This window comes from Typopeltis vanoorti, chromosome 6 (assembly GCF_054136105.1).
Source record: "Typopeltis vanoorti isolate ZY-2024b chromosome 6, IOZ_Tvanoo_1.0, whole genome shotgun sequence".
Classification (NCBI taxonomy): domain Eukaryota; kingdom Metazoa; phylum Arthropoda; class Arachnida; order Uropygi; family Thelyphonidae; genus Typopeltis; species Typopeltis vanoorti.
Window position 1 is genome coordinate 112,623,566 of NC_143554.1, and position 20,556 is coordinate 112,644,121.

General features: G+C 36.3%; 1 protein-coding gene across 1 annotated transcript in view; it reads left to right on the forward strand.

Moving 5' to 3' along the window:
• Positions 1-1,411: 1,411 nt before the first annotated feature.
• Positions 1,412-20,556, forward strand: part of LOC150105818 (uncharacterized) — a 116,894-nt gene continuing 97,749 nt past the window's right edge. Inside the window, exon 1 of the mRNA XM_090393606.1 lies at positions 1,412-1,572. The gene's annotated coding sequence lies outside the window, so the exon portion shown is untranslated. The remainder of the gene's footprint in view (positions 1,573-20,556) is intronic.

The window sequence follows — 20,556 nt, forward strand, 5'->3', positions numbered from 1 at the left end:
AAAGTAACATCCACAAGTGAAGAACAAGCTTCTCTCCAAGAGATGTCGCTTCCATTGCGTTTTTACTCGGTGCCCACCAGGTGTTCGCTAAGCTATTATAGAGCTGCAGGCTGTTAGCTCGAGAATGTGGTTTACCCAACGGCTAACTACCTGTCTTAAGTTTTCTAAAAGCTACATCGTTTATTTCTAAGAGCTACACTACCTGGTCTGTAGGAACTGCCCATCTAACTTATGCCGTTTGAATATATCCGGCATAAAGAATGATGTTAATAGAGGAAACTTGTTAACATTGATATGTTCTTTATTATTGTTTAACATAGAAAGCAGAATTTAGGATGGCAATGAAAAGAAGCAACGCGTGAATCTAAATAGACCCACAAATAGAAGGAAGGCACTTAAACAAATATTAAGGTTGCGAGTGATGGAATCTACACTGCGCATGTGCTAAAGGGGAAAAAATGAACATTTTTCCGTAGCGAGGGACATTTTTAGCATTTTCTTTTTTTTGTTGGTTATTACGTATGCTTTTTTTTTTCCTGTCTCAGTTTGTGTTGCAGATGGGGAAATCTACCGATATAGAGCGATTCCGAAGTCCTAAACAGATACAGACATAACTAACGACAAATTTCCAACCTCCTTTTCCATTACAGATAAATACGAACGACTTAATCGTTCCAATCGCTTAATTTTGGCCACAAGAAATGCACAGATGGAGACAAGAAAGATGTTAACAATAGCATATATCGTGGCGAACGCATGTCATGGAAACCCGTCACGAGTACCAGTCTAGGGCATGCTTATTCTGCGCGTGCCCACCTGATTAAAAGAGAAAGGAGGGTCAAAAAGACTTACAACTTTCCAACTCTTTCATTTCAAGCTGCGATATTTTGCCTTCGGGCTCACTATTATCAGGTTTATTCGTGTGCCGTAGTTCCCCCCACTTTCTTCCCTTCTTTTACTTCTTTCCACGTGTCCCCCGACCATACAAGATTATTCGGAGTGCGGACCGGCTCCCTACTTGTTGCCGCAGAGATCTGATTGGAGGCCGCGGTGTATGAGCGACTCTTTGGAGCACGCCCAACTCGCAACACTAAACCGCCCGTTGTTGAAGTGCCGGAGAGTACTTGGCAAATATTTTGACATGTCTTTAGTTAATTAGCCTTTTTTCCCCCTCCTTCTCCCAAGATGTCTACCCCCCCGTCTCATATCCCTTAGCAATAGCAACTTCAGGTCCCTCCTCCTACTCTTTTAGTCATTGTTGATAAAGAAATGCATTGGCGTAAGAATGCCGACAAGTTAAACCATACCTAAGTGAAAATTACTTCAAGAAAAGTTGTGTCGGTCTTAGAAAAACCTCCAAGTACTTGCAGAGATGCTACCGTCACCCCGTGTGTGGTTGCTGAGCGCTCGGTGTCCCAAATGCTACCCTAACGGACTATGGTTGAAGGGTGTACACGCACATTTATGGTGTCTCCTAGCTGTTCGTACGTAACCTTTGCCCGACTCTTCAAGAAAAGCTCCCGGGTATATCCACCGGAAGATACGGGATTCATAACTGCCAGTACTAAGCAGGTATCTGTTTCTATTTATTTTAGTAAAAAAAAATTGATAGAAGTGAATATTTGAAATAGTTCATTTTTATTTAAAAATGAATGGTAAGAATTGTGAAACGCAGTCAACCAGTTTATGACAACAATGAAAATGAACATGTGCTTGGAAAGTTTTATTGCTATAGCAACAATAAAATGGTCATTTGTGTTTTTAACTTTATTTCACTGTCTTGAATTATTATTTTCTTTTTTTTTCTTTTTCTTTTTGCTATTTTTTTTTCTCAAATAGTATTTTTGTCAGAAATAAGTTATAGTCATAATCTTTCATACCAGCCATTGCAAGTGCTAAATGAAAAGAAAATATTACGTAAATATTTAAAAAAAATTAAAATTTCAGTTCCATGTCACTATTAAGTGCTTCGGTTTTATTAGCATTATTACATAGTGAAGAAGCTCATAAGAATATTTTATTACAGAAAGAGCTATTCAAGTTTTCTTTTTTGGAATGCCTAACGGAAGTTTCTGGTCACACTCAAAAACTTTCGGTTTTCAATTAAAGGTCCTAATTAGTAAGTTATATCATCATCACGAACCATGGGCTCACTACCCGTTGATGTCTGATGCCTGTTTCACTAAGTAATACTAAGTTATATGACATATGATAAATCATATAAATTACTAATTAGAAAATCGTGGAACTAATGGAGCATTGCTGCTACCGTACGCAGTGATTTTTGTTAAATTTCACACCATGGGTTATTGAGCTTCATGATTTACAGATGTATTGAATATACCGAAGAACATAAGAAGTCAGTCCCGTAGATAATAAAATCGAGTGAATGATTGCATCCACTCTGTTGATGGTAAAGATTCACTCCTTCCATTTTTATATCCATCAGAATTAAATATAGTATCCATTAGTTCATTAAGATGTAAGTAAAAAACACTACTGCGTAGTTGTCTTAGACAGAATCGGATTCTCCTGTATAATATATGTAAGGCTATAAACAATGAGGTGTATATGATGCAGTTCATAATGCAGGCGGAGAAAGATTGCTACTCCCTTCAATAAATCCACAGCATAATATCTTGATTTTTCAGAATAAATACCCCCCCCCCCCCAAAAAAAAAAGCCTATTCAGACCCAGCTGTGTTCTTGGCATCTTGGCAAAAACTGTTGCAGAGACAACGCATCATGTGCCGGAGCATTGCTGGGATGGAGCAAATCAGTTCTGTTTGTGTCGTATTTCTGGTCGTTTTCGGCTTGTTTGTTGGTAAAGTGCTTTGTTTTGTTTGAACGCAGTGAAGAGGATGGAATTTTTCACTGACAGAACTTCCGAATGCTGTTTGAAATATTTCAAAAGTCTTGGAAGCTTTTTTTTTTCTTCTTTGAGATTACAGAAAAGAATGCAAACTTTTTGCTCTTGAACATTATCATTCCGAAAATCATAGAACACAAACATCTTAGCAATAAAATGACATTTATGTGAAAACATTGCAACTTATAATGGGGACACGCGCAATAGACTAAACCATGATGAATCAATACAATAATACTCTGCAGAATTGAGTCATACTGCCAGTTGTACGCGTCTCGCGATTAGTCTGGAAACTTTTAGGTTGCGGTTCCTAAGTAATTTTTTTAGTAATAATAGAATTTAAAATTTAAATAATATGTTTCTCCATCGCATCGCACAAGATCTATATCACATTCTCAAAACTAAAACTTTGGATCCGTCAATGAAAAAAGAAAGAAAGACAGTAAAAAATAAGAGGGGAAAAAAAGAGCAAGCAAATAAACGAAAAACAAAATTAAGAAAAAAAAAGTAACAGAGAGAGAGAGAGAGAGAGAAATCGAAGAGAAGAAAGGAACTATGAAATGAAGGGAAAAAATGAGAGAAAAGCGATCGCGAGAAAAGAGAATGTACTAATTTATGGAGGAAAGAGAGGGAGGGTAGCAAATAACAGAGTGGAGAAAGATTAAAAGAAACGGAAGGAGAGAATGAGAATTGAAAGAATAAATAAGAAAAGAGAATGAAGAGTAAAATTGAAAAAAAAAAAAAGAAATAGTAAAATTAAGAAAGAAAAAAAGAACCCAGGAGAGAAAAAGGAAGAAAGAGTAAAACAGAGAGAGAGAGAGAGAGAGAGAGAGAGAGAGAGAGAGAGAATAAATGAGGAAGAGAAAGGAGGGAAAAGAAAGATATAAATAAAAATGAGAGAGAGAAAAGGAGGATAGAAAGAAAGAAAAAAGGAAAGAAAATAAAGAAAATGAGAGAATAAACAAGGAAGAAAAAAGATAATAGAATGAAAGGGAAAGAAAGACAGATAGAAAAACGATTGAGATAGGTGAAGAGGACAGAAGAGCAAAAGGAATGATTAAGGAATAAAAAAGTATAGTGATAGAGAAAGATGGAATAAGTCGGAAGAGAGATTAAATATTTTAATTATTGTAAGTAAACTTGGTGGTTTAGGGTCATTAAAACGAACTGAAATGCGTAACAACTTGCAATTGAAAGATTATGTTGACTTTTCTTGGAACTACGAGTGATCATCATTTCTCTAATGTGGACTTCTTAGACATAATATTTCCATGTGGGCAGAAAGATTTCACGGAAGATAAATATCGCATAAGGAGTGTACAACACACGTGACAGATAACGAAACGAGATTTACTGCCTATTGTTCTAGGGCAGTAAAGATGTCAAGGACAATTGAAAAGGAACCTCTTTTATTGTTTTTATCAGTGAGTGTGTTGTGAGTTTTTACGACATTTCGTATCCATCTGTTACTTAGGCTGTGAAAAGGAGTGAATTGGAGCAAGAATTACATATACAATCTCCAAGACTATCTTCGAGGAATTCAAATTGCACATTTGTAATAATTCTACATACAACAAACAGGCTTTACTTGTGGTGCAATTTTACGTTCAGCCAGCTCAGTCATATCAATACATTGCAAAAAAGTCCGATTATTCATAAATACTCATTCACACGTATCACTCCATTCCGCTAGGTCAATCGTTTTCTGCATGCCTCATCAAAATATTGGTGTTAAAATCATTTCGTTCTATCCCCCTTCTTTTATCCCTACTTTTAACGAACAAATGTTAAATGCTTTCTTTGTGACTGTCCCGAACAACTTCGCAAGTGAATGTATTTTCTGACACATATTTCACTGCGGTAATGATCACCTGTCATCCCTTGAACAGGAGCGTTGAAGTCACGTGATGTAATCCCTGTGATTAAAGCGACCTACACCAGTCTTTTGTGCGACAAATTACAATGGACCAGTATGAAGATGTGAAGGATCCAAAGAATGAGTGTTCGCACAAATTACTATCAAATAATAATTACTTAACCAAATGTATTTATATCTGATGGTTAAGCGCTATTATAAAGCTCCCTATTTTATTTATTTTTTTTTCTGAGCCTTCAATCTGATGTGCTTATAAGCATAGAGAAGAGAGAAGGGTTTTTATTTATGTTTATTTAACCAGTACACTTACCAAGTAGTTCTTCAGTTTCTGGATTGCGAATTATATAAGTTTCTTCCTCCTTTGGTTGATTTCGAGAATTCTCAGTACAGCTGAATTTTACAATCAAATGTTCTTCCACATTGACCATACAAGAGAAAGCAACGCCTACTTATCGGAGGCCTAAAATGGCTTGAGAAAGCTCACTGTTCGATCTCTTAGAGAGCAGTTCTCGGATTACCCAGTTCTTGCCCATCCCTGGTTCTAATGTATGGTTTGCCTAATATATGATAATCCAACTCGCTAAAAGTTTACAATTTTTCTTGAACCAACTTACACCCAAGTAACAGGACAACTTAAAGTCACATTTATTTATTAAAGTCATATTAAAGTCACAATCTATTTAATGTCATCCGGTAGATGACATTGAATAGATTAACTGTTGTACATAATTTGCAAAATCGAATTCTGATGTGTGTGTGTGTGTGTGTGTGTGTGTGTGTGTGTGTGTGTGTGTGTGTGTGTGTGTGTGTGTGTGTGTGTGTGTGTGTGTGTGTGTGTGTGTGTGTGTGTGTGTGTGTGTGTGTGTGTAACAGATCCTGGATCCCATTAGGTATAGAATCGAGTTGATTTACTGCTAGAATCGACAGGGTCAAAAGGGGAATGTACGAAGAAAGTGAAGCTGTGAGCAATTAAGGGAAAAAAAAAAGAAAAGAAAAGAAAGAATTCGATGAAGAGAAGTCAACCAAAGAAGACAGGATGGAAGGGTTATGTCTAATACTTACCTGGTTAAAACGAAAACGATTGAAGTTTGTGTGACGGTTCACGATGCAATAGGGTTGTGTGATTGCATGTTGTCACCATATATTTTAACAGAGATGTGTCAGCTGTGGTTTGCCCATCGCACAGAAATGGGAGGAATCTTATCACAGCTGGCTTGCTGTCTAACACTGACAACCGGGAACGAAACAGGCATTTTAACGCTTCATCCTTTCCCCTATACTGAATAGGGTTTTTGCCATCAATGACACACCTGACAGCTTGGAAACAAATCTTGTCTTTAGCGCATCTGCCATGTTTCAAATAACTGAAGCTTTCCTCGTGTGTATGCTCATTTCTGTATGGCATAGAAAGAAATACATAGCATTCAAACATTCATATATAAATAACAAAATAAAATAGTATTTTGTAAGGATAATCTATCGAACTAACAGTTATTTGTGTAAACAGAATGATACTAAAAGTGTCATTCTGCTTAAAAATTGTTAAAACTCGGTCTTCAAAGATCAACCATTCAATCTTTGTCATGGTCTACAACTTGCAATAACCATTCGGATTCTCGTAGATCCTGCATATATTTCAACGTAATACGAGCTGTTCTCTAAAATAAAAAAGACACTATTGCAGCATAATAATGCTGCAATAGTGTCCGTTCACTGTGTAATACCTTGTGTGTTTTTATAGACAAATAACAAATGAACAGAAGACGATATTGTTCAGATATTTTCCCAATTTATCCATAAGACTCTCACTATCAAGACAAAATACTTTGATATTCTGTTATATTGCAAGGTCTAAATCAGGAACTTAGTTTGTAATCATCCCCTGAATGAAATCTATCTATCATGACGAGGGACTGATTTAGATTTAGCAATAGCAAAACAACTCCATCAACAGGTAGAACTTGGATAGATGGACAAGATACAAGCTGGGAAGATACGTAGAATAACACGTAAATCAGATAACGGAGTAGTAGTTGTTGCTACTATTTCATTTTAAGTAAACTTAATCTGTAATAATAACCTGTAAAATCTATACATAGGAATAACACTAATCACACTATCCTAAAATGATGCACGAAAGTCATTTTGGGTAGGTCGTGGGCCTTAAGGACGTGAAAATACCGCTGATTATTAATTATGAGTGTGTGTGTGTGTGTGTGAGAGAAAGAGAGAGAGAGAGAGAGAGAGAGAGAGAGAAAGAGAGAGAGAGAGTGAAAAAAAGAGAGAGAAGAACAAAGTTCATGAGAGTCATTTGGCCTGTGAAGAGTAGCTCGGAAATTGTTGTTGTTCTGTAAAGATGTTTACTTCCAACAGTGTCTTGGGTATATCGAAAATGTTGAGATTAAATAAACAGGAAATATCGAGTCAGCATCCAGCATGTGGTCAAAAACATCCGATACAAGAAGTGGAAAGAATAGAAGTAAATTCCAACAGATGTGCTACAACTATTTCAAACAGTAGACATTTGACTAGACTACATTTACTACTCAGTACATCCATGGACTGCAGTTGAAGGCATCATGTGTCGGACACTGTCTCAAACGGGGTATGGCAGTAGACAACCTTTCTGAATATCATCTGTCAAACAAAAGCAATCAATAATGGCTAATGTGTAAGAAAGAACATCAGCATTGAATTCTAGAGGACTGGAGAAATATCACATGAAATCACGGATCCTGTTTATTTTTATTTCATGCATACGGAAGGCAAGGCTATCGGGACAAAAACACAGAACTATAGATCCGTCATGCTTACAACGGTACAAAGAGATGGAGGTAAAATGATGGTTTGAGGCATGTGTTCCTAATACTCCTTATGCCCATTGATAGCAGTAGAGCCAAGCAGTGAATGATATCTGAACACTGTTATTAAACAACGGTACAAAGAGATGGAGGTAAAATGATGGTTTGAGGCATGTGTTCCTAATACTCCTTATGCCCATTGATAGCAGTAGAGCCAAGCAGTGAATGATATCTGAACACTGTTATTAAAGATTCATGTTGACTATTGACTTGCATGTAATAGCAAGAATGGTTATGGAAAGATAATACTGAGTTTCCTTAATGGAAATTCACCACCCTCGATCCCATTGAGTATTTCTGAGACATGGTGGAATGAATGTTCATGACAGTGATCCATCTCCAATAGATCTGATGGAGCTGCCGAATTTGTAGAATAACCCGAAGTTATTCTACTTCGGGCAAAATAGCTGTGAACTGTTTTCGGAACTTTTCGGAGTTGATACGTTAGCATGTCGAGGCTGTTTAATAAACTGGCGAGTCATTCAGTGTATATATATATATATATATATATATATATATATATATATATCCATACAACTGTGTACGGCTTGGTCATTTCAAAATGCAGTATTTTTGGGCAAAATGCTTAATATTTGACCTCATCAAAATCTTGCAGGAAAATTCAACGATTCACGTATTTGTCTGTTGTCTATGTATTTGTATTGTCCATAAAAGTGTATTTTCCAAATGAAAAGACTTTTAAAGACTGGCGTATGAATCAAGAATTATTCTTTCAATAACAATTACAGCAGGCTATTTTGATATATATTATGTTTCCTATGCGTGTATAAGTTATATTACCTGATTCTAAAACAACTTACATGGGATTTTCCCATTTCTCCTTCTTCCAATTCTATATTTAGAAACTGTATGTTTAGGTTTAGGTTTTATTTCATTGACTTTTAAAATTCGTTGGTTTAAGTTTTTTTATTTATTTGTTCAAAACTGGACTCCTGCCAAGATGCATTAGATGAGGCAATGGAAACGGAAACTAATTTATAAATCAAAAAAGAAATTTAAATAACTGAAAAAAAAAGAAAAAAGTATAAAATATAGATTTCCTTCCCCCTTCTTGTTAGGAAAAAAAAAATATACCATTAGTCTGCTGTATACCATAGGACACTTAATTGTTAAGGTAATATAGGAGCGAATATGTTATTTGGTTGGAACGATCTAGATTTTCATCCTTTGTAGGATGTGAGCAACATATGAGGGGTTTTCATCTAAAGGTGAGTTAGCCAGTCTCATGAAGTGGAAGAATTTCCCCAGTATACTAAGTCGAATACGCAAAGGCTGGCAGAATGAAACAATTATTAGGTCCAATGATTGTTGCGTTGTTGGATCACAGGATTAGATATTTGAGATTTCCAATGAAAACAGTTACTTCTTTAACATCAGTGGAGAGCAATATTTTGGTTTAGTGCATTTGATACAAAAGTATATCGAAGAACCAGTGTTTCGTAGATGTGTTTCAATTTTCTAACAGGTACTTAAAGCGCTCACGACCTTTCAAGTATCCTTGAGTTTCGTAACCGTAATTCGCGGATAAGGTGGTTAGCCCTATAAGTATTCTTTAGTCTGAAAATTGCGTGTGTCGTGGGACGACAAACCCGAGTTTCCGGGAGAAAAAACCCTGCCACCCCGTAACAGACCGACTAACTCACTTCCAGTTGAAAAACCCTGATAAAGGTTCTTCGCGACAAGATTCGAACGAAAGGGCTTCATTTGTATCAACTGAGCCACGGAAGCTCCAGACTAATATATATATATATATTATAGATGATATATATTACTTAATATATTTTTGTTTTGAAATACCACAAATGCAAATTAATATAAGAGCCTTCGTAGCTCAGTCGGTATAGACGAAGCCTTTTGGTCGGAAAGACTTGAGTTCGATTCCCGTTCATGGTCTTTCATTCCCGAATGAAATGCCTGAGTTCCATTCCCGTGAGGTCTATTTCGACTAAAGGTGAGTTAGCCGGTCTCATACGGAGATAGAGGATTTTTCTCCCGGAAACTCGGGTTTTTGTCCTCCAGAACAGACAAACCGACCCCGTGAACACACACACACACACACACACACACACACACACACACACACACACACACACACACACACACGGATCTACAGTCATAAAATATATACGTAATCCCTCATCAGGATGGTTCAGCCTGTCCTAAGGAACGATGGAGGAACGGGGGGGGGAGGAACTCTCATACGAATAAATAAATAAAATAATCATATTGCGTTTCAAGGCTACGAACGGGGAAAAAAAAAAGTCTAAATATTCCCCTCCCTCTCAGTAATCTGGGGTGGGAAACAGAGTCTCGTGGACACGTTTATAATCGTTTTAAATTATAGTGTATATATGTTTTTATTTTTATTATCTCAAATTAAAGTGATTAGCATATTCTTTTTCTTGCGTAATAATAGTCAGGTATATGTACTCTTTATATTTAGATTTCCACCTATTGCAACTCTCTTTCATAACTTTTTAAATTTAATTATCACACTTATGGGTCAATACCGTGATCTAATTCAGTCTCAGCTATTACTTATAATGTCAACAATATTAGTGGAATAAAAATAGCAAAAAAGTGATGCTTATAGATAAAGTAGGATGGTTCAGCCTGTCCTTTTTTTTTTCTCTAAACATACAAAATGCTCTCTAAAGATAATGAGAAATCGCTCCAAAAATTCTATAAACAGGAGACCAACTATAGGTAGTCACAATACAGTAAGTAAAACTTCAGCGACTCATACTGAAAATTCTCTCTTGCTCTGATTTTTTTTTTTTTTTAATTTTATATGAGCAGATATTGTAAAGCTGAAAATAATATGCAAAACATTAACTGTTGATGGAAACTGCAAGTATTCGGGGAAAAAAATCGACGCTGCAACTTGGCAGCATGACAAAAAATTGCGTTGGCTCCTGATTGATAAACTGCTCTGACCGGGTTATAAACTCGATGTCATCTAGCCAGAGACACCTCCCAAAATACAATCATTTGAGACAAATTATGCATCGGAGCTTCCACTTACAGTCGATCATACCTGGCCAGTATTGAATTGTAATTTCGAATTTCGAATTGTAATAATTTTCTCATTCGTAACATTTTGTACAAAAAAAAAAAAAAAAATTAAAAAAGAAAAAAAGAACTTTATTCACTTTATACACAGCAATATAAATCATTGAAACTTATTTGTAGTTCTACTTATGAAAAGTGAGATTTCTCATCGTAAACAGACCATTTTTTCCTTCCCTTCAGCTTAATGAAATTAATGCACGTGTGAAAAAGGAAATGGCTCGTTTTTGATAGATGTTCCATGCACATTCCATTCGTAAAACGCTTCATACTCTCGATCTCTTCCTCACTAACTTATCAAGCGGCAGATCTGAAAAGCATCCACCGACTAACAATTCAAACTTTGTAATTATTTTTTTCCTTACAGGTTTAAAAATAACAGAGATATTGTTCCCATCACCAGGTAACCGTTAACGCACACACACACACACACACACACACGACTGTCTTCTTGCATCAAAATTCTTTCTACACTGCACTAGGAATTTAAGAATGATTATTTGTTATTTAAAAAGAAAAATTATTTAAAAAAAAAACGATAAAATGCCCTTTTATTGATTATCAGGATCCTGGATTAACTATATCGCATTTCGCAAAATCTCAGCAATTGTTCCCCAAAGCAAAGTTAATGCACGCATAGATTTTATCTGCCGTTTCCTTCCTGCTTCTTTCTCTCTCTCTCTCTCTCTCTCTCTCTCTCTTTCTGTCCCCTCCTTTTATTTTATCTTTTACGGACAATATTTTATCTTATGAGAGTCAGCTGCATCCAAATTGATTTAGAAATTTCAAACATATGTACGGCATTTTTCTTTCTTAATTTAATTTTTTTTTTTTTTTTGACACATTCTTTCCACTCCTTCAAGGCTTACTAAAATAGCAATCCAAACAGGGTGAATTAAGTATTTAATATCGTGCCCTGTAACCATACAGGTGGCGTTGATGTGGCATTTAAAATTAGCGCGTCATGATTTTAGCCAGAAACATGCTACCATTTCCGGTACATCCCTTTTACCTCCACCACGGTGGGGTCATGACCTTGTTGAACTCCTAAAGGCATCCGTAGCGGGAGAAGATTCCCAAGGACTTGAGCCTGAAAACGAGGTCGTAGGACCAAAACGTAAGAAAGGCTTCTAGAAACAGATGTCGACACCTTCTGCATAACCTGATTGGAACCTACAATGTCACTACATACGTATGCAAGTACGTGTATGCGTTTGTTAAAAGGGGGGGGGGGGGAACTGGATTCAGCAATGCCTTAGGTTAAAGTAAGCCAAAGGAGATTGACCTGTTGAGGTATCATTGTTTACCAGACCTGGACCGCCCCGGGTGACTTTGGAAACCATTAAGCAGTAATGGAGAATTCGGTAAACATGTGGCTAAGGACGGGTTTGGGGAGTGAAATGTGGGTTTTTGCAAGGTATGCAAACATTTGACACTCTAAAGATCCCATCATTCGCATTTTCAGGTAAGAATTTTCATATCTTTGAAAGTTATAAACAGATTCACCGAATCACTAAAACTGCACCTTTGTAACCATTTCCTTAAAACTTCTGACCTTATTGGGTCCGCTACAGGAAGTTAGAATGCATTAAGATTCCAGCAACAAACTGAACGGATTTGCTAGTATCATATCGTAACGGTAAAAATTTAACAACAAAATTCTATCTCTAATCGCATTGTTAAACTTAAAAATACCTAACAATGCTGATATCATTATTACGTGTCAAGAGCGTGATTTTATTAACAAAACGTGGCTAAGCCTTAAGCTATTAATAACATCACTAATATTGTTATCGCAATTCATTCTTTAATGAGATCAGCCAACATTCATTATTGAGATTCTGTGCTTAAGGTTAACGAGTTGCTAACAGCACACTATCATTAACAAGGCTGTCATGCTTCATTAGTTTTAAGCGGCTATCTTCTAACAACGGTACATACTAATATGGTTATTGAATGTTTAAGTTGTGTATGATATCAATCCGCAAACATCGGGAAACATTAGCTTCCAATTTGAAACTTTGACGTCATTGATCACGCAATCGGATCCTGACAGGATCAAGATGAATAGCGTCAAGTCTGAATGATATTTCGCCAGCTCTAGTAAAATAGTCTTGGTTGTTTAAAAAATAATAATGAAAAGAAAAAACTGTCCTGCTTCACTTTAAGTATCATTAAGATGTTAATCATGTCTCTTAAAGACATGTAACCGTGTTTTTCATTTGTAGTAAGGTCATTGCTTGAACTGTGCCACCAAATGGGGTTAGTGACACTGTGTACCTATTCCACCACATATTTGTTATAACTCTTTCCAAATCAGGGCATACTAGGTTTGTGGGGACCCCCTCCGTCGAACTTTAAAGTTTTTCTGTCTATATTTAGGATCTCAGAATCGAATGTAATTCTCCTATCTATAACGTATTTGAGCAGTAAAGGACGTTACTGGAGGCTGTTTACCAAATGGCTTATAAAAAAGTGAAGGTGGTCAGAACACTTTCACTTGATCAGGATTATGTGAAACTATGGTGGGTAGTTCAAGATTAATTAGTACATAAAAAAAAAAGAAAAAAATTCTGCGCGACAGATTAAATGGACATGGGAGTCTTGACGAGTAGGACTATATTTTAATATCTGGAAACTGCGTGGACTTGCCGGCAAAAGCATAACGTTATACGACGTCATCCTCCAGGAACTTATATAAAGAAAACAGCAAAAAGCAAATAAGAAATTCTCCAATACAAATTCTTCAGAATACAGAAATTCTTCAATCTCTAACGAACAGGTAAATGTGAGACTACCATCTTGATTATTAGACGACTGAAGTGGCATGAAAAACTTTCATATTTCGTTTATAATGTGGGATTTTCAAATTATCTCTTAGTTTCACGGGCGGGATTTTTATTAAAAAACATTCATTTTGCCACTTGGCAGTTTTTGAGCTCCTTTTCTCGGAGTATCATGTCAAATTAGTAACGAGTTTGCTGTAAAGTACACCTCTAACCTCTAATCATGCTACTCCAGAGAAGATAAGAAATTACGTGGGGTGGGTGGGTGTGGGGAAGATTTTCTGATTCGCTCACTTTCCTGTTGGGAATTCGATAAATAGCATATTAATTTTGTCGAAAAAATCTTTGACAAAAATCATTAGCACTGTGCATAAAGACCAAAAAAAAAAAAAAAAGACCAACATAATAACTAGTCTTCTTTAGCCTTTTGTTTATTATTATAATATAATATGGGGGAACGCATGCATTGCTGCGTTTACAACGCAACAATTTGCTAACTTGGTTCTAATAGATCAAAAAAATCCTTGGCTAATTTCACATTATTTTCAGAGTAAATAATTTCATTCCCGAATATTAACGACGGTATTACCTTTTCTTTCTCGTCAAAAGCTCAGTCCATTCATTATGCCGAAAAGAAATATTGGCCACAACTTGGCTGATATTTCTACCTGGAAATTATTAAAATAAGAAATTATCTCAAGTGTACATTCCACTGATGGTTACTGAGTGGGTATCCTTAATTGTTTAATTCTAGACAAATGTTACGGAAAAGTTTGGAAAAACTCAAGTAGTAGTTGTTGATATCTTCAACGAGTTTGCGCAATAAGTTCCCATTTTCTGGTGTTTTGCAATTTAGGTTGCTAGTTTTCTGATTGCGTACATATGATATTTAAGGATCTTTATCCTCAAACTTCACAGCCGGTACTGGGATATACACACAGGACTTCATTCTTTCACTTGCCCTCTTCCTTCTGTACACAGAAGGAAGAGAGTAAGTGAAATTCAGCTCTTTACAATGAAATTCCGTTATCTACGATAGCCATTTTTTAGTATTGCTATTCCTAATATACTATTCTTTTGTAGATCTGTCACCACACAAATCAGAAAAACTTCGGGATTTTCACTTTCTTAAATAATTACCTCTAATCTATTCTTCATTAGAAATCAGATAACTAATTTTAGCTGATCGAAAACCCAATTGCGAATTTCCTACAAAATACAAAAAAAGTATTTTTACCTTCTATCTATGCTATTCAGATATTCAGATACACCAATGAGATCTCTCTCTCTCTCGCTGTGTGTGTGTGTGTGTGTGTGTGTGTGTGTGTGTGTGTGTGTGTGTGTGTGTGTGTGTGTGTGTGTGTGTGTGTGTGTGTGTGTGTGTGTGTGTGTGTGTGTCTTTTTTGGGATAACTATAACCAAATGGCTCGTAGTTATGGTAACGAGGAGGCTACTGTCTGTCCTGGTGACGCATCATCCACATATTCCACTGCCATTAGGTTGGGTTATTTGGATTACTGACGAATAAACTAAGGCTATAAGGCCATTGTATTGTATTAGATTTGACACTTTGTGTGTGTTCTCAGGCAGGTTTTTCTGGTTAATGAAAAACCAGAATTTCCAAGGAAAAGAACTCTTTCGTTTCCTTATGAGACCGACTAAATCACCTTAGTTGCAAGTCCTGGAACTACTGATTGTGCTATGGAAGCACTCCAGTATGTTGTAGCCTCATCATTACTATAGCTACAAGCCACCATGAACTCCAATCTTCATTTTTTTTTTTTTTTATTAATGGTACAAACAAGTCACACACAGATTCTTCTCATATCTTTTCCCACTTCAAGAAACTAGGGCCTTTCTCTTTCGAGGGGTTTCTCTTTCACTCTAAATGTTATTAACAAGTCGGAAATCTCAAACCCAGCAATGAATACTGTACTCCTTGCCATTGGGGTGGTTTTCTTAAAACTTTCTTCCACCTTCTGTTAACATACATGCAAAAACCATTGTGCACTATTATCAATTTACAGTTCAACATCAGAACTGTAAGGGTAGCTTCGACGGCCTCGTAGCGTAGCCAAGAGGCCGTCGCGACAATTACCCTTTGGTTGAAAGATCTGGGTTCGACTCCCCCTTCCTCGGAAACTCGGATTTTTCATCCCACAAACCAGCAAACCGGCCTGAAAGAACACAGGCAATTAACATACATAACACACCTCAGAACTCGGTTGATCAACCAACCTCTCGTGTATGAGCCCAACATAAAAAAAAAAAGAACCTTAGTTGCTTCAGCCGTAATCCCAAATAGTCACATCTCCCGCCAATAATGTAAACGTTTCGTCCTACAGAATAGGCAATCATTCGGAAAACACGCAGTGAACAAACAATATCTGGCCTTCTAGGCTTAACTTTTTCATTGATTTCCCAACTGCATTCCGTTTGTATGCAAATACGTTTTTTTCTCTCTCTCTTCTCACTCTTCTGCTAATTAAATTATCTTTAAATGTGTACGAAATATTAATAATCATTAAAACCCAGTCAAAAATTAAAACCTAAAGAGTTCAGTTATCAATGCACTAAGGTAGTACATTGAGCATGCGCTGTTGAAACTAGCGGCGGCTTTGTTGCTTGTTCTACTAGCCAAGAAGTGAACGATGTGAGTGGGGGGAGCAGAGAATGAACTGCGCAAAAATTTGACATGGAAAGTAGAAAATATCTATTACAGAGGAGGGGTGATATAAATAGGGTTAGAAACAACAGGAAATACATACATACATACATACAAGGGTGTAAAAGTCATCTCTATTCGCGGCTTTAAAACAAAGCTTACACACCAAATGCAGCAACAACAAGACAGGAGAATGAAAGCCAGGAGTGAGGAGGAGATGAAATCCCCAAGGCCCAAGCGGCAATTGGACCCTGACATGCGTGACAAGTACTTGCTAAAAGCATATGCTAAGAGTGTTGTCGGCCGAAATCTGACGGTGATCGCTTGGTGATGAACTTGTGTGTGCAGCGCACTAGACCAAACACTAATCGACTACGTACAAGTACAAAAACCGCCACTGATGGAACAAGAGCGAATGAAGAAATAAAGCCATAAACCGCTAAATACTGACAAGGTCAAGAAGATATTTGTTTAATGTAGTGTAGACAGTGTTTATCTTCCGACAACGAGAGTAATGCGACTTATTCGAAAGTTTTAAGAAAATGTATTACGCTGGTTTAGCATGCTGCGTTGAAGTGTATGACAAATCCAATCACACTAATCTTTATCTAATTTAGTTCAGCAAAGAATGTGACAAAATAAGGTTTAATTGCATTCGTAGCACTGTCAGGCACGTGCTTTGCCGTGGGGACTTATGAAAAAACGACTTGCATATCAAAGTGTGGTTTTCAGATAACGCTGTGACAATCACTGACCTACATCCTTTTATGGAAAGGAATTTAATAAACGCATTTACCAGCCAAGGTGTATATATTCAATAGCAAAGCATTCCTTTCTTAGTCTTGATTTTTCATAATTCTATAAGAAAATGTAGAAATGTATACAGGAAAACCTCGCTTAACGCGAATTCGATATACGCAGTAACCAGTTAGCGCGATTGAGTGAAGTGATACTATTTCCCGCTTTAAGCGAGTGATTAATCAGTTAATGCGATTTTTTTACGTTATTATGCTAAATTTTTGTCGCCAATCTGCAGCGAGCGGAAAAGCTGGAAGTCATTAAGAGACATGGAAGTGGCGCTAGTAATACAATGACTCTGCGAGACGGGGATACAGCGAGTCTACAGTTTGGATTATATTAAATAAGATCAAAGAATACAAAGAACAAGGAAAAGTTGCTACTGCTTCTTTAAGCATGCACATCACAAGAAATAGAAGCCATTTAATGATCGAGATGGAGTGTCTTCTATCTTCTGGATTGAGGATTATAACCAAAAAAGAATACCTCTTAGTACAGGGAATATTAATATTATTACTGCATGACACGTCCAGGGACTTGTCATGCAGTAATAGCCTTTGGACTCATCGAGGGAGGGCACCTCTTCTGCAGCTCTGTCTCCACCACTCAATCCCTCAACGAACCGCAACTACACCAACGCCATCTACCGCCCACCACCACTACTATTTTCACAGACAAACATCCATGCCCACAGCGGGATTCGAACCCGCAGTCTTTTGGCTGGAGAGCGGATACGCTAACCACTTGGTCAACCAGGCCGGCAAAAGGCAAAAACTCTCAATATTTTTACCTGATGGAAAGAAACCAAATTTCAAGAGGAATGTGAAAACTTTACTGCGAGTTTATGATGGTTTGACCGTTTTAAAAATCGAGCTGGACCCCATAACGTAAGAATAACTGGGGAATCTGCTCGTGCTGATAAAGATTCTGCGGCCAAGTTTCCTGAAGAATTGCAAAGGATAATTCAGGAAGGTGATTATGACGATCGGGAAATATTCAACGTGGACAAAATTGGTCTCTTTTGGAAGCGTATGCCAACAAAAACTTTCATAGCTAAAACTGGAGCATCTCAACCAGGATACAAAGTATGTAAAGATCGTCATACCCTTTTATTAGGAGGCAATGCAGAAGGCGACTTTAAACTCAAGCCAATATTAGTTTATCGTGCGCAAAATTCAAGAATCTAACATTATTGAAGAAATCAGCACAATTGGAAAAGAACTTTGATTTAATGAACTGAATAATATAAGGATGTGAGAAACTTGCTCGATTCCCATTCAGAACAGTTCAAAACCATTCAAAAGCGAAAATGATCTCCTTCAACTAGAAGAACAGCGTGCATATGAAGAAGATTGCGAACAAGAAGAGAATGTTACGACTAAGAAGCTAACTGCAAAAGAACTTGAGCTGGTTTCAATCACATTGAAACTTGAGCATGCTAAGGAAATTTTGTTTGATGCTGATCCTGATATGGAACGAAGCTCCGAAGTCTGCCGAATTCTTGATAAAGCCATCGCCAGCTATCGCAAATTGCATGATAAGATGAAAAAGTCGAGCACGATTCAAACATCTTTACTGAATTTTTTGTAAAAAAAGTAGCTCAATCAAATGCGTAGACATTAAAGTAAAAATTTAAGTAATTGATTTTTATTAACGTTGATGATTTTATCCTCTAATATAGCTTATACTGTAATTTTTTTTTTTACAAATTTATGCTAATTGATGAATGAATTATAATTATTCCTATTGTTTATTGTATTCGCTTAACACGATTTCGCTTAGCGAGCATTAATTGATGGATTAATTAATTGCGTTAAGTGAGGTTTTCCTGTACTACGAAAAGTTATGACAATTCTTCCGTCCTTTTCTATAGGAATATAAAGGGATAATATCCCCAAGAATTCTCTTCTTATCTGTAATTAATGCTGGATTTCACTGCTACCACAGATCCTCTACAATCTGGATTTTGACTAAACTTTCCAATAACGGGTTGAATAAGCAACTGGGAACATTGCTGTTATCAAGAGATCACAAGAGTATTCTGACGCAGAAACGATTTGATCCTGAAAGTTTCTGACGGTCAAAGCAAGATTTTTCTCTGTCTCCAGCTGCCATGTCTCTCTATTCACGATATATTTGCTTTGATGTCATGAAGTTAACACGTGGACACTACAACTCTTGTTACGCTCACGTGATAATCGTGATACAACGACCACCAGCATACCAAGCTTAATCAAGTTTTCAAGAACTGTGAATCTGTCCGCTTGAATTAAACTATCATCGATCAAAAGGAATTCAGCCATTCGTTTCTTTTGAAGCGCATTCCACTCAAGTTAATCCATTAATTATATTCCACCAATGATGACTGCTATATAAGTAATATGTCGTGGCATCCGTTTCATTCATATTAGGGGATAAAGTTGGAAATTTGTGAGACTGAACTCTAGGAGAAGTCCCGAAAACTTTGCCTTAAAAAGTGTTCTAAAAGTTTATTAAAAAAAAAAAAACTTTAGCCTACCCAAGGTACTTTGTGATATAGGATGGCATTCCATAAATATATGAAAAACAATATTATTTATTTTGAAATTTTCAACATTATAATTTTGCAAGTGTGATTATGTTAAAATAAAATGAATATATCAGTAGGAAAAGTTTCTATTTCATGAAAACAAATTTTCTATTATTTATTTATTTTTTTATTATTATTGATATTTGAAATTTTGAAGTAAAATATGCAAAAAAGTCAACACAAAACCTATAGGCTATTCCGAATTTATATAACCTTTAATAGGAGTGTAATAAAAAAAATAGGTAGAAAATGTATTTCGTTTTTAAATATCACTCGATAGATTTAACTTTTTAAATATTTTTCAATACTGTCTTGCAATATTTTTAACTTTTATATTAATAAACCGTATAATTTAATTACAAAACAGAAAACTGCCTAAACAAGTTCTTTGGGTTTCTAAAACTGAGTATCCATTTTCTATTTTTAATTACTTTGTGCGTATCAGGGTAGATGGCTTTTTACCTTCAAAATTTTCTACTGACACCAAAGAACTTTAGGGGTCTAATCTTTATCCCACTCCCTTCTTTATATGTATTAAGAATCTTCTTTCCCAGATTGAAAATCCCATTCGTTAGTTAGTTGAAGATCAACCATTCTATGCTCCTCCTCTTGCTTCAGAAATCTTGTAATATACGAACAACAACAACAACAAAGACCGCAAGAATATATCGATCTTCATATGACATCAATGGAGAAGGGATAATCTTGTTTGCTTCCAAATTGTATCATTGCTTATGCAAAAAAAAAAAAAAAAGACTACTCTTCATTGAAAACATCTATCCATTCTATTGAAAAATGTCCATTCAACAAGCAGCAAACTGATTATACCCTATGGTCAGTTAACCACTTTCTCTGTCTCAAACAGATGTTATATTTCTGTCTCTTCTATAAATACTCCTATGAACTGTCAGGCAAAATCGGAATGAAATTTTCAGTCAACTTGACGTAAAATTTGCTGATATAAGAGCGGAAATTGGTCATCATTTATTTACAGTCCAAATTCCAATTCACCCGTACTGAGTACTTTTCATTCATCCCCGCT